The sequence below is a fragment of the Lactuca virosa genome, chromosome 6, assembly GCF_052849685.1.
Source record: "Lactuca virosa cultivar CGN04683 chromosome 6, Lactuca_virosa_CGN04683_v6, whole genome shotgun sequence".
Taxonomy (NCBI): Eukaryota; Viridiplantae; Streptophyta; class Magnoliopsida; order Asterales; family Asteraceae; genus Lactuca; species Lactuca virosa.
The window spans coordinates 234,572,521-234,586,966 of record NC_136431.1 but is presented as its reverse complement, the minus strand read 5'-3'; the positions used below and the strand labels follow the sequence as shown (position 1 = coordinate 234,586,966).

The 14,446-nt window shown below is 34.8% G+C and overlaps 1 pseudogene across 1 annotated transcript; it reads right to left on the bottom strand.

The window, feature by feature from the left end:
• Positions 1–722: 722 nt before the first annotated feature.
• Positions 723–7,379, bottom strand: LOC145122383 (eupatolide synthase pseudogene; annotated as a pseudogene). The gene is made up of 2 exons (XR_013714629.1): positions 6,505–7,379; positions 723–1,392 (listed from the first exon to the last, which is right to left on the bottom strand). The product of XR_013714629.1 is annotated as a eupatolide synthase pseudogene (transcript).
• Between the last annotated feature and the right edge of the window lie 7,067 nt (positions 7,380–14,446).

Sequence of the window (14,446 nt, the reverse complement as noted above, 5' to 3'; positions counted from 1 at the left end):
TTTATGAAAATTTTCAAAGTATTACAATTTTCTCGGCGTGTTATCCCTTATATTTTATTCTGGGTCTGCCTGGCTACCTCCAATATATAGATCTTTGGTCTATTGTCTCTAATTATGATATTCATTTTTTTATGGTTTTTGATTTTGCTTTACTTATGGTCTTGTATTTGGATTTTTGGTTTCGTGATTTCATGTATTTGATTTTCTTTCGATGGCGGTCAGAGGTGGAGCGTGGGTTAGAATAAAATGATGGGTACTTGGTAGTGATGATAGGAGACAGAATGGTTGGAAGAGGAGAGTAATTAAAATTCATAAGAATATTAATAATTTTAAAATTTATTTATGAAAATAAATAATCAATAGAAAAAGATATGTAGACCCAAATCACAGGTAGATAATTTTTTCAACAAAAAATAACACGTTTCATATCATATCATCTTTTTAATTGGTTGTGCACTTTCTTCTTCTAGTAATGGTCTTTTTGAAATACTTTTTGAATATTTTAAAACTTGGAATACCATGAGAAAAATGTTAATAACCAAATATGATCGAAACATGGTACAATAATAACATTAACCGATAAAGTAATGTTTATGGGGCTACAATGACACATTCAAACTCAAAACATTAAATAATACCATGGTTCTAAAGATTTCTAATTAGTTGATTAGATGCAATTTATCATAGATTAATAAAAACAGAATAAAAAAAAACATTGTAACCAACCACACTCGATCCACCTGTCTCTAGCAACTTATCCATAACCCCATATTCAATGAACTTATTTTATCCAAATAAAATTATTACATGCATATTACTTTCAAAATCTTCTTAACATCGAAAACCGACGATTACTAGTCTTGCCAATCGTACTTTACAGGCACAAGGGTAAGATGCGTTTTCCTAACAACAATCAGGGATCCTACCTCTTCCATGTCCAGTTGCTCGTTCTTCATTCCATTTGGAAGTTGCCAATCAAAGGAGTAAAAAAAGTTTGCAATCGTATATTCCACAATCTGAGTAGCAAAGCTTGCCGCTGGACAGGCTCTTCTGCCCCCTCCAAATGGAATCATCTCACTACAATCCAGCTCAAGGTTTTCTAAGCGCTCAGGATTGAAGATGGATGCACTCTCTGTCCACACTTTTGGATCTCTTCCTATCCCCCATGCATTTATCAACACTCTTGTCCCTGGGAAGATGTCGTACCCACCGATCTGACAATGCTTTACGCATTCTCTTGTAAGCAAGAACGGAACAGTCGAATGTAATCTTAACGCCTCCTTCACCACCAACTTTAAGTATGGCATATTTGCAACATCTGCTTCCTCAACGCTTGATTTTCTTCCACACCATTGTCGTATTATTTGTATCAATTCCTCCATTTAGCACATTCTGATTATAAGTTTAAGATCATAAGAGTTAGCTTACATTTATATCACTATAAGAATAACAATCTATGGCGACGACACCTATCCCGACGACAAGTGTCGTCATGAAAAGAAGAGATATGCAGACAACTAGTCGCTACAGATTTTGGCAACTTTGACCAAAATTGTTTGACCTGAAACCTGTGTCGACGACATGTCGTCGCCATAGATTCAGCGGGAACGATGACTTTTTTCGCGGTCTTTTGAAAATCTATACCGACGACGTGTCGTCGGCATAGGGTACCACAAATTGTATTTTCATTTATTTTTATTCCTTGGTGCAGAAAACCTAAACGACGTCGATTTTGGAAAGCTATACCGACGACATGGCGTCGGCAAGCCACGTGGCGATCCGAGTGAAATAGCTATACTGACAACTTGTCGTTGGCACAGGTATTTTATGTTTTTTTTCAATAAAAAAGAGAAAACGCCGTCGTTCTGTGAAGCCTATGTCGATGACTTGTCGTCGGCATAGGGATTTACCCTTACAGAAGATACCTTCACATTCTCATTTGCAGCAACGGACATCCCTTTCTCTCTCGATCGGTGAAGACGAAAATCGGTGGATTTCGTCGGCGGCGAGCAACATGGTGTGTTTTTGGCCCTTGATTTCCATTTTGTTAGTGATTATTAAAGTTTTTAACTCCAAATTTGGGGCTTTTTTTATGTTTGGCTGTCACAGCCGTTCCCATTCACCACGGTGGTTCCTTCACCAACTTCGGCCACCGGAGACCCCTTCTTACCTTTCCCACAGCAGGTATGGACCAAAACCGGTAAAGTCGTCCCGTCCCTTGATTTCTTTATCGTTTTTTTTTCTTTTTGATTTTATGTTTTTCCGGTGACCACTAGCCACCACCGGAGGACCACCATCAAATCTGATCACCGGATTCCGTCCATCACAGCAAGAACAAAACAGGTTAGAACTTGCTGCAAAAGTCACGGGTTGCTGCAAAACAGGTTAGTTTTTTTTTTTCTAATTTTTGTTGAAATTGAAATTGTATGTATAAGTTTATATGAAATTGAAATTGTATGTGATCATTGTATTATGATATGATTGTGTTACTAGTTTGGTATTTGTATGATTGTGCTATTTGTTTAGGTTTATATCGAATTAAAATTGTATGCATAAAATGTTAATTTACTTGGTTAATGTTATATGAAATTGAAATTGTGTATAAAATATTATATGAAATTGAAATTGTATGTATACAATGTTAATTTACTTGTTCAGGTTTATATGAAATCGAAATTTTGTATGATTGTCAAATATGTATGATTGTGCTCTTTGTTTAGGTTGATATGAAATTTTATGTATAAAGTGTAAAATATGTATGCTTGTGTTACTTGTTTAGGTTTATTAATTTGAGTGCATGAAGTGATAAAGTGTTTAATTTTTAAGTTAAAATGTTTGTCTTTAAATTCATGATAAGTGCTTAGTGATAAGTTAAAGTTTTTGTATTTAATTATTTAACATGATTGTTTAAAATACAATGTAATAATTGAAAAAAAAAAGTAAATTTTTATAATAGAAAAAAAGAACAAAATATTTAAAGTACGATGCTATAATTGAAAAAAAAAACAAAAATAAGTGAAAATATATGTTGTAAACAAACTAATAAAAGTATGTTTATTAAGAACAAAGGTTATTAATAGCAACATAAAACAAAATATAAAAATATTTAAACTAATAAAAGTACGTTTATTAAAAACAAAAGTAAGTTTATTAAGAACAAAGGTTATTAAGAACAAAATATTTAAACTACAAAAGTTATTAATAGCAACATACTTTTAGCTTGTTTATTAAAGCATTTTATTTTATTTTCATTTCTATTTCATAGTTATAACATAAAAGAAAATAATAAAACTATGTTGCTATTAAAAGTACGATGCTATAATAAAACAAAAAAAACAAAATAATATTAAAAGTACAATGCTATAAGTGAAAAAATAAGATGTTATATATACTATAAATATGAAAGAGAAGTGAAAATAGAATGCTTTAAACAAACTAATAAACGTGCGTTGCTATAAAAGTACATTGACTCATTGATTTTTAGTTTACGTCTCTTCTTTATAATCATCAAGAGCCTAGAAATACCTGTCGGAAATTGATTTAGAAATTAATTTCGGGTTGTCCCCATTTTGGGATTGCTTTTTGAATACTTTATCTCATTTAGGATGTGAATGTGTATTGCATGATTGTTTGTTTAAGAAAAAATTGGTTGTCATTTTCTCTTTGCTCCTCGGGTATATATTTCTTTATATACTTGGGAGCCAAGGGAAAATGCTGCCGATTTTTTCTCAAACAAACAGTCATGCAATACACATTCACATATGAGATAAGATATTCAAAAAGTGGGTTTAGAAGCCTACCCTTGTGAATACTCTATCAATTCCGTCCGATTTTTACTTCCAGGGTATATATTTCTTTATATACTTGTGAATACTCTATCCACATGGTCTGATTTTTTCTTAAACAAAAAGTCATGCTATACACATTCACATATAGCCAAAATACAATTTAACTATGTATACAATGTAATTTTTAATAATGAAACAGTAATGACGATCGATAAGAGTTGGATTCGTGAAAACCGAACGTCCCAAAAATTCTTGGAAGGTCTTAAAAACTTTATGGAGATTGCTAGGAAACATGTTGACTCTGAAGACAAAGTGCGTTGTCCATGCATAAAGTGTGTGAATATGTATCGACAGTTGTTGAGTACGGTTTATGCCCACATACATGATTGTGGGTTTCTAAAATCGTATACTATATGGCATCATCACAGTGAGAAACGTCTTGTTTCGGATTTGGGCTACAATTCGACTCCAATAAACATTCCAACAACTAATGAGATGTTTGATGTAATTGATGATGTTATGACGGAACAAAATACAAATGGAGAAAATACAGATGATGAAGGACGAGGCATGGACCCAGAATTTGATGCTTTGTTTGAGGAGTTCAACACCGAGTTATACCCTGATTGTGAGATGTCTTCTTTAAACTTTTTGGAAAAGTTGTTGCATATTAAAGTGATCAATAAATGGACAAATAGTTCGTTTGACGAACTTGTAGACTTGCTAAGAGTTGTTTTCCCAAAGAGCAAGATTCCAACTTCACACTATGAAGCTAAGAAAAAGTTGAGAAATATAGGGTTAGGATATCAATCCATCCATGCTTGCAAATATGACTGTGCTCTGTTTTGGAAGGAGAATGATCCATGCAAAATTGCCCGATTTGTAACGAGAGTAGTTTTGGATTAGGTGTCTAAGCTCATAACTATTTTTGGTATGTACTTGATTTGATTATGAGCATGGTCCTTTTGGGGCACAGACTTGTGGGAACCCGTTCGAGTGGGTATCCAAGCAGATATGCAAAGAGCTAATCAAGAGCGCAAGTATCAGATGAAAATATATTTTGATAGAGTTGGTGGATATCATTATGTGGAAAGGGCAAGAAGATGTCCACCAACTGATTGGACCACCAAAACTTGGAACAAAATGATTAATTTGTTGTTTTTGACCGATGAATACAGACGCACGTCGGTCAAAAATAAAGTTATTAGGTTGAAACTTCCGGACACAAGTGCTGACGAATGTAGATCCTATGCTCAACGAAGTTATTTATAGGTAATAAAATATATTAGTAGTATTTAAAATTGTTATTAACATTTGTATAAATATATTTATTGTTTTTCACTTATTATATGATAAAATGAGACTCAAGCCGCAACATATTGAGGGTTGGAGATAAATGCGCTACAAAGAAGGTTCGAGTTGATGTACAAGTCGAACACAAGAAGATTGGGTAAGTGATAAACGAAATGAATGCGTTTTTCAAATATATTATTATTATTAATTATAGTTTTTTGTTTAAGGAATATTATTATTATTTTAATGTTTAAGTTTAATTGTTTGTTTTAATTAACGTATGTTTATTGTTTTCTTTATTTTAGGAGAAAATTCAAGAGGAATATGAGAAAATGCAAAACATAAGAATGTTTAGAACGTGCCCTTGGGACGAGACGCGGGCATGCTCGCTGGGTGGGTAGGAGACCAACCGCCAACTTCGTTTTAATTTCAAATGAACGACCTTCCACTTCCAAATCGTCCCAATCTCAACCGCAATCTCAATCCCAATTTGATGCACAACAAATGCAAGAATACTTGCAACAATATAATGCATCATTGGCAAATCTCAACCGCAATCTCAATCCCAATTTGATGCACAACAAATGCAAGAATACTTGCAACAATATAATGCATAATTGGCAGCATGTATTCCGAACTTCCAACCACCACCATTTCCTAACTTTCTATTCAACTCTAACACACAATGAAGTACCTCTCAACAATTTGCCAAAAGGACGGAAGAAGAAGGGGAAGAAGAAGAAGAAGGAGAAGAAGAAGAAGACTATGATGATAATGATGGTTGATGTTTTTTAGTATTTTGAACAATGTTAATTAACTATTTATTGTAATATTAAACTTGAATTTGATGTATTGAATTTGAACAATGGTAGCTAGTTATTGTATTTCAATTGATATATGCTGTAAAGTTTTTGGATTTGTTGAAAATGCAGGAATAATAATGTACAGAATCTGTAAAAAAAAAAAAAAAAAAAAAAAAAAAACAACCAGTGGCTATACCGACGACATGTCGTCGCAATAGGTATGTAATCGACAACTGTGAAAAACCTATCCCGACGTCAAGTCATCTTAATAAAACTTTATTTTTTTTCCCGAAAATATGCATAACGAAAGCTCTACCGACACCGTGTCGTCGCAATAGGGGGAAGCTATGCCGACGACATCTATGCCGACGACTATATAGACCTATTGCGACAGGCCTATGCCGACGACCATATAGACCTATTGCGACAGGCCTATGCCGACGACTGAGTAACGACGACAAGATGTCTATACCCGACGACACGTCGTCGGGATAGGGTCCGAATTTGTCGTCGCCATAGGGGTTAATGTTGTAGTATATGCTTTTTTAAGAAACAATATTAATTAATGCAGGAAACCCAAACAGTATATAACTCTAAATAAGGAAAGTAAAAGTTTTTACCATCAAAAGGGCTTTCATTTCGTTTGTAGTCAACTGAGATCTGCATGCATCAACAATATCTTTTTCATTGTCACTTGTTCCAGTATGATCAATATGCTCATCAAGAACCATTTGAAGGAAGGCATCAAAATTACTGAAAGTCTTTTCTAGCCTCCGATTAAACCCAAGTAGTTCGTCTAATATCAACCCTAATCTACCTGGATAAATATCGGAAACAGAACCACAAAGAGAGATTACCAAATCATCAAGCATCTCTTTTAATTTTTTTCCCCTAAACATCACTTCTCTATAGCTCTTACCCACTGCAACCTTGCTAACAATGTCGGTTACAAGATGAAAGAGCCTCTCGTCTAGGTCAATGGTAGTATTCAAAGGCAGTGATGAAAAAGAATCGAGCATGCCCTTGACCTCAGTGTCTACCACTTTTTTGAACAATCTACTCCTCTTAGAACCTAACAAGTCGGTTACCAAAACCTTTCGCATCTCCTTCCATTGATCAGCGTGAGGGGAGAAAGCAACGTCATTGTAATCGAAAGTTAGTCGTTTGAAACCCTTGGAACGTGGACGGTTACAAAGTATCTGATCGTGGGTTTTTAAGGCCAGGTTTGCAAATTCACTGGAGGAGATGATGACGTATGGTGTGGAACCTAAATGGACAGTCATAATAGGGCCGTATTTTCGGGAGACTTTCCTATTATCGGAAGCCTAGGAGGGCCGGGGGGAAGGTTAGGAGCAGCCTTGGATGTTTTCTTCCATCGTAGAGCATATATGAAGATAGAAGAAAAAAAGAGAATTGAAACTGGTGAAAAAAGCCATGAATGGAAGAAAGTGTTTTTTCTTTGTTGTGTTTGTCGGGCAATGATATCCACCTCCATTTATAGTGAAGCCTAAGATGAAATAGGTCCACGTGATTTAAAAATAGAAAAGTTTAATGATAAGAGGTCACCGTTTCCATCTAGTGTATAAATCTTGAATGTGTACAGGTATATCTTGACCATGTATATATTTGTAAATTAATATTAATTATATTAATTTACAAATATATATTGGCTTCATTTATTCCTACTTCATCTTCACTTATTCCTACCATCTAATCATTTTTCTAATTATTACTTTTACTAATTAATTTAATGATTACATGTTTTTATTAATCATTGGTAGTTTTAATAATTAAGTTATGATTAATAGTTTTTTTATTCACAAATAAATTTATTTATTATAATATTATTTAGTTTATTATAGATAATTTCTTAACACTATTTTTATAAATTGAAATACATATAAATATTTTTATTTGATTAAAAAAATACGACACAACAACAATAAATTAATATTTTCGACGTAAAAAATAATAAAAAAAGTTAAAAATTAATGTTTTTTACACTTTATTTTTATATTTTAAAATTTAAATAATCTATTAAAAAACTATTTTAAAATTAATGTTTGTATTTTAGTAAAAAGGTAAAGAAAAAAAACATACATATGATTATATGATTATGAATAAAATGCTTAACGAGATATGAAAGAAAAAGAAATTCATCAAACAAAAAGCAAGTTATTAATATTTAATAGGGAAAATGACGTTAGGCCCTATAATGTTTCTAGGGTTGACTCATTTAGCCACTTAACTTATTTTGTGGTTTAATAAGGGAACGAATTACTCTTTGTCGGGTCGATTAAGTCCTTATTTCAATTTTGAAGGGGTTAGCCGGTCATTTTAAGTCCACCTCCTTCTACTAACACCACATCGGATGCTGACTGTGACTTTCGTCTAATTCATGTCATTAATTAGTCGTCTCCTTCTTAATGTCGGTATATGCTTTATAAAATAGCTCTTTTACATCCACTGTTCAACACTTCATCGGTAAACCCTTTTTTGTGAGCTGCTTCTGAATCCTCAAGCATGGAACCCGTATTCTTACAAGTAGATGTCCACTTCCAAGGAATGTTCGCCAGAAACCCCATACGCTACACCGGTGGAATTACTCAGAGGTTTTCGGACATCGGTTTCGCAGGAATGGACAAGGATGGGTGTGTTGCGTTCATTGAAAGGTTCACTGGGGAAAAGTGTGAGAAGCTCTATTACTGCCAACTTGATATTGATGTTCCAAAAGGTTTGACTCTAATTTGCAATGACCCCGATTATTACGACTTCATAGCAATTGCATATGAATGTGGTGTTATACTCCCTATGTATGTAGACCATTTTGGGAATAGTAACATACAGGAATGGTTGGATGAACACTAAGACGAGTTTGTTGGTAACGTTGAGGAAGAAGTACTTGATGGTGCAGGACTGGTTAAGGAAGTTGCACCAGGGCATCGGGATGAGGGTGACACAAACGATGAGGAAGAGAATGGCGACGATGATGACGACGAGGATGAGGATGTCGATGGCGATGAGGATGACCATCAGAAGCCTCATTTTTTTATAAAGGGTAATGAGATTCAGGTAGAGATGGGTGAGAAAGCAAGTGTAGGTGAGTTTTTCGAAGAAGACATGGGTGACAATGAAGATGTTTATCCCGAATTGCCAAACATTTTCAATGATAAGCTCAATTGGAAGGAGCAGGAACCTGTTTTAGGTATGAGGTTTGAGAGTCCTAAGCAATTGAAACACATGCTTTGTAACTATGATGTCGCGAATGGTTATCAATTATGTTTTGTTAAGAATGATACTAGACGATTACTTGTCAAATGCTGTGATGGCAAATGTACTTTTAGGCTTTGGGGTTCTTGGATGGGTGAAGATAAGTCTTTCCAGATAAAATCTCTTATCGGTGAGCATAATTGTGCAAAGAATTTCAAATTCGGATCAATTGTGACTTACAAATGGATAGGGACCCACTTTAAGCACCAATTTTATAACAATCAAAAGATGAGCGTACGAATGCTTAGAGAGGAGGTAAAAACCGATTTTGGGATTAATGTGAGTATGAGTCAGTGTAGGAGAGCCAAGAAGTATGCATTGACTCTAGTTGAAGGGACAATAGCTGAGAATTATGCAAGATTATGGTCATATGGTGAGGAGATTAGAAGATCAAATCCTGGATCCACAGTTAAAATTTGTGTTGATTCAATGCCTGATGGTAAGAATTATTTCAGCAAAATATACATATGTTTTGCTTCAGTAAAAGAGGGATGGAGGGGAGGATGTAGGAGGATCATTAACCTGGATGGTTGTTTTCTGAAAACTTTTTGTCAAGGGGAGTTGGTTTGTGTTGTGGGTAGAGATGCTAACAATGGAATATTCCCGATTGCTTGGGCAATTGTTTCTGTGGAAAACAAATAGAATTGGAAATGGTTCTTAGAAACTCTTTCAGAAGATTTGCAATGTTGGAATGATGGTAATGGTTTGGTTCTAATTTCGGATCAACACAAGGTATGGTTCAAAACTACTGCATGTTCTAAATTTAGTTATTGCTATTCGAATTTCAAACATTAATGTGACTTATGTAGGGTTTGATTGAGGCAGTAAAGGAAGTATTTCCAGCAGCTGAACATAGGCAGTGTGCTACACATATCTATGCGAATTTTAGAAAGAGATTTAGTGGATCCAAGTTTGAAAATCTGTTTTGGAAAGCGAGCAAGGCAACAACTGAAGCACAATTTAATGTAGTTATGAAAGAGATTGGAAAATTAAATCCGGAAGCAGTTGTGCATCTTATGGATAGAGATCCAAAGACTTGGTCTTTGGCTTTTTTTTCAGAGTTCATAATTCTTGTGAGTCAGTAGAGAATGGTTTTTCAGAGAGTTTTAATAGTGTGATTTTGGATGCCCGGAAGAAACCAATAATAAGCATGTTAGAGGACATTCGTATATATGTGATGCAAAGGATGGTGACTATGAAACTAACCGGACAAGGATGGAATGCTTATTTTGTTTGTCCAAATATCAGAATACGGTTGAATATGCTCCAAACTGAGCAAAGGTTTGTACATTTATCCAATTACATTAGTACTTTACTCTTCACATCTCATGATATTTGCGGTTTTCATCTATATATGTAGGCATTGGCATGTCATTTCTTGTGGGGGGATGAAGTTTGAGGCAAGAAAAATGGACGAGGCGTTTACTGTGGATGTTGAAAAAAAGGAATGCAGCTACAGGCTATGGCAACTTAATGGATATGGCTGCGTACACTCAGTTGCCACCTTAGCCTACTTAAATTTGACACCGGATGGTCCATATGTAGATCCAATGTACTTGGCTGCATTATACCATAATATTTACAAACAGCCAATCCATGGGATGAATGGAAAAATATGTGGCCTTCTACTCACTTGATACCCCCTTTGCCTCCATTGAAAAGAAGTATGCCAGGCAGGCCAACCATAAAGAGAAGAAGAGATGCTTCTGAACGGATGGGAAAACATACCGTCTGCAAAGCAGGGAAGAAAGTTTCTTGTAGCATATGCAAGGAGAAAGGACACAACAAGGCTACTTGTAGTAAAGGTGTAGGGACATCCAAACAAAATGGAACAAAGAAACAAAAAACTATACCTACGCAGGAGTCTGTAAACTTTGACACATGAGTAGGGGATGATGAGGTAATCGTAGATGCTACTGATGCTTTGGATAGGCCTGGAGATGAAGAGCGAATGGTGGGAGTCAATGGACGAGATGAAGGGGTGAATGTCAATGCTCGAGTTAAGCATGTTAAACCGCCTAAAATGTGAAAGAAGTCAGAACGAATCATTAAACTGAAGCTTGCAAAAAATGTGGGAGGTGAAGGTAGCAGTGTTGCAACGGCCATGGAGTTGGATTAAATAATTGTTTGTTATTTGTAGTGAATGTGTGTTGCAGTAAACAAATGATCTCTGTATGTTCTTTTATGGTGTACTATGTTGTTTTGTTGTGTGGTAAGTTGTTATATGGTATGTTATTGTTGTCCCGTGCAACGAATATTTAGGGGTATTATGGGCATTTTAGCCATTACAAAGTAAATTGACCATTTATGATGTGGGGACATTTGAGTTATTACAATTTAAATTTACCATTTTGGATGTGGGGGCATTTTAGTCATTAGAAATTAAATTTACCATTTTTGGATGTGGGGGCATTTTAGTCATTACAAATTATATTGACCATTTTTGGATGTGGGGGCATTTGAGTCATTACAAATTAAATTTACCATTTTGGATGTGGGGGCATTTTAGTCATTAGAAATTAAATTGACCATTTTGGATGTGGGGGTAATTAAGTCATTACAAAGTAAATTGACCATTTTTAATGCAGGGGTAATTAAGTCATTGTAAAAAACAGGGTACTTGTGACTTAATCCCATCAACATGAAAAGGCCATCTTTAGAAAACTTGATTCCCTTTTTTTTCCAAAAAAGGTTTGCAGACAAGCAGATATGGTTCAATCGTGTGCAAATGTATTTTTTGTCCCTTTTCCCAAACTGCACCATTTATGGTCCCTGTCTATGCGCATAAAGAAGGTATATTCATTTTGCTTTGGCTTGTGGTCCCGTCCCAGTCGATGAAACATATATAATACCCAAATGTTTCTTTCTTTCATGCACACATACAGATACAGGTGTAAGACAATTTTTTTTAATAATAACATATTAAAACACATTTCAGCCATGGGTTTGTTTACATTGCTTTCTGCTATTCAATAACCTATTACAGAGATCATCGACAAAAAACTTCATCAAAAAACGATGACCATCAGCAGCCCAGGCAACACCACCACCAAATCTACACACCAACATCACAAACTAATACCAGCAACCCACACAAAATCTACTACTAATATTGACACTAAACAACATAAATAACACACCAAAACACAAACCCAGGACTGAAATGCTTCAACCTACACAATATTTTTTTACTTAAACACCAAATACGTCACCACAGACGCAGAAACAACACCAACAATCCCAACACAATACATTAGCTTCTTACGTTTGTTGTCCTTGAAGACCATCTTCACATATGCTCTTTGCAGAGAAACGAAACGATTTTTAAGATCAGCAACCATATTTGAGATATCCAACTGACCAGCGCGAACGTCATCGACCTCAAGGTTCGTGGCATCTAAGTGTCGATTAACTGCCTGACGGAGCTCACGCAACTGGTCTTGGAAGTCCTCCCGTATAAGAGACAGTTCCAGCTGGGTTTGCAGTAGATTGATGGCCATGTCTTCGTTGGTTACACCATTCGAATGATTCCCATCCATGTGACGGCGGTAATTTGGAAACCAGCTGTGTTCTGCATGTCCGATCGAAGCCATTTTGGAGTAAACTTAGAGACGAGATTGGGGTAATGAAGTTTGCAGATGTGCCGTTTTAGGTCAAGGAAGTCTTGATTTTATATGGAGTCGCTTGAACAGTCGATCCTTGCTCCTTACGATTCGCCTTCAATACGACGTTGTTGCGGTTGTTCGACGCTTTAAATTCTTGTCATGTCATCGCTTACGTGTTAGGCTAGGTTTATGTGGCAACGTTAACCGGCTACAATAGGTAAAAGGGACTATATTGTTAGGTAACAAATACTTCGTTCCCTTATTAAGCCACAAAATAAGTTAAGTGGCTAAATGGGTCAACCCTAGAAACATTATAGGGCCTATAAGTCATTTTCCCTATTTAATAAGATTGTTATGAGGGTATTTACATATAATATGAAATTTAAAAAATATAAGTGTGAGGTGGTTGTTAGAGGTGACAGTGAGATACCGGTAGTGTTGAAGGTGGTGGTTGGTGGACATAGAAATTTGTTAATTTTTTGTATTAATGATAATCATTTTATTTTCATTGATTAGTTTATACAAAATGAAAAATATAATAGGTTTATTTTTCTATTAATGTTAACAGTAACGTGATTAATGATAATATTGCTCTTGGATTAATGTAGATATAATAGGTTTATTTATGGATAATTTATTAATACTATTTTTATAAAAGATATATAAATATTTTTATTTAATTAAAAAAATTAAAATACAACACAACAATAATAAACTAATATTTTGAGAGAGAGAGAACTAGAGAAGGGGCAGAAAGTATTTTTTTTTAACTAAAAAGGATATAAATTGTAAGTAATGTTCAACTTAAAGGGTTAAAGATATAAATATGCAATAATTCATAGCTTTCAAGACGTACAACCTCCTCCTAAATGGAACCTTCTCCTAAATGGATGTGTTAAAAAAGTCAAAAGCTGTAGAAAATAAATGAGAGGGGTAATATTATTAAGTGAGGGGTAGAAATAACGTCCTAAATGGATGTGTTAAAAAAGTCAAAAGCTGTAGAAAATAAATGAGAGGGGTAATATTATTAAGTGAGGGGTAGAAATAACGTGGATGTGTTAAAAAAGTTAAAAGTTATCAGAAAATAAATGAGATGGGTAATATTATTAAGTGAGGGATAGAAATAACGTTTCACATATATATCGTCATAGGGGCGGTGGGAGTCGGTGGGCTAAGTTATTACAAGTACACCATCATTAATATGATCCGTTTCTTTAGTTCAGTTAAAATAATTATTTTTTAATGCATACAAATATATACAGGGGCGGATGCCTTAAGGGGTCAGGGAGGCCATGGCCCCCCCGTTTTTTTAGCCTTACAAGGAAGAATACAAATGATTCCGGTGGACAGACAAACAGTGATACATATGAGGAGAAAAGAAGAAGTTAGAATTTAGGAACATGAAACGATAAAAGCAGGAAATAGTTTGGCAGATAGCAGAAAAAATATGATAAATCCAACGATTGATGATTTGCTATTTTTTACAAAAGGTGAGATGAGATATTTCAACATCATTCAACGATTTGCAGAGAACCGGCGTGCTGCATAATTTCTTTAATCTTCCACTCCTCCCAAAGACCCAAAACGCCAAAAAGAATGAAAATTAGGTATTTGTAGGTGGGTTTGTTTTATTGGGCTGTTGGGCTAATTCAATTCAATTAATTTCGTTACTACTTTTTGTTATATA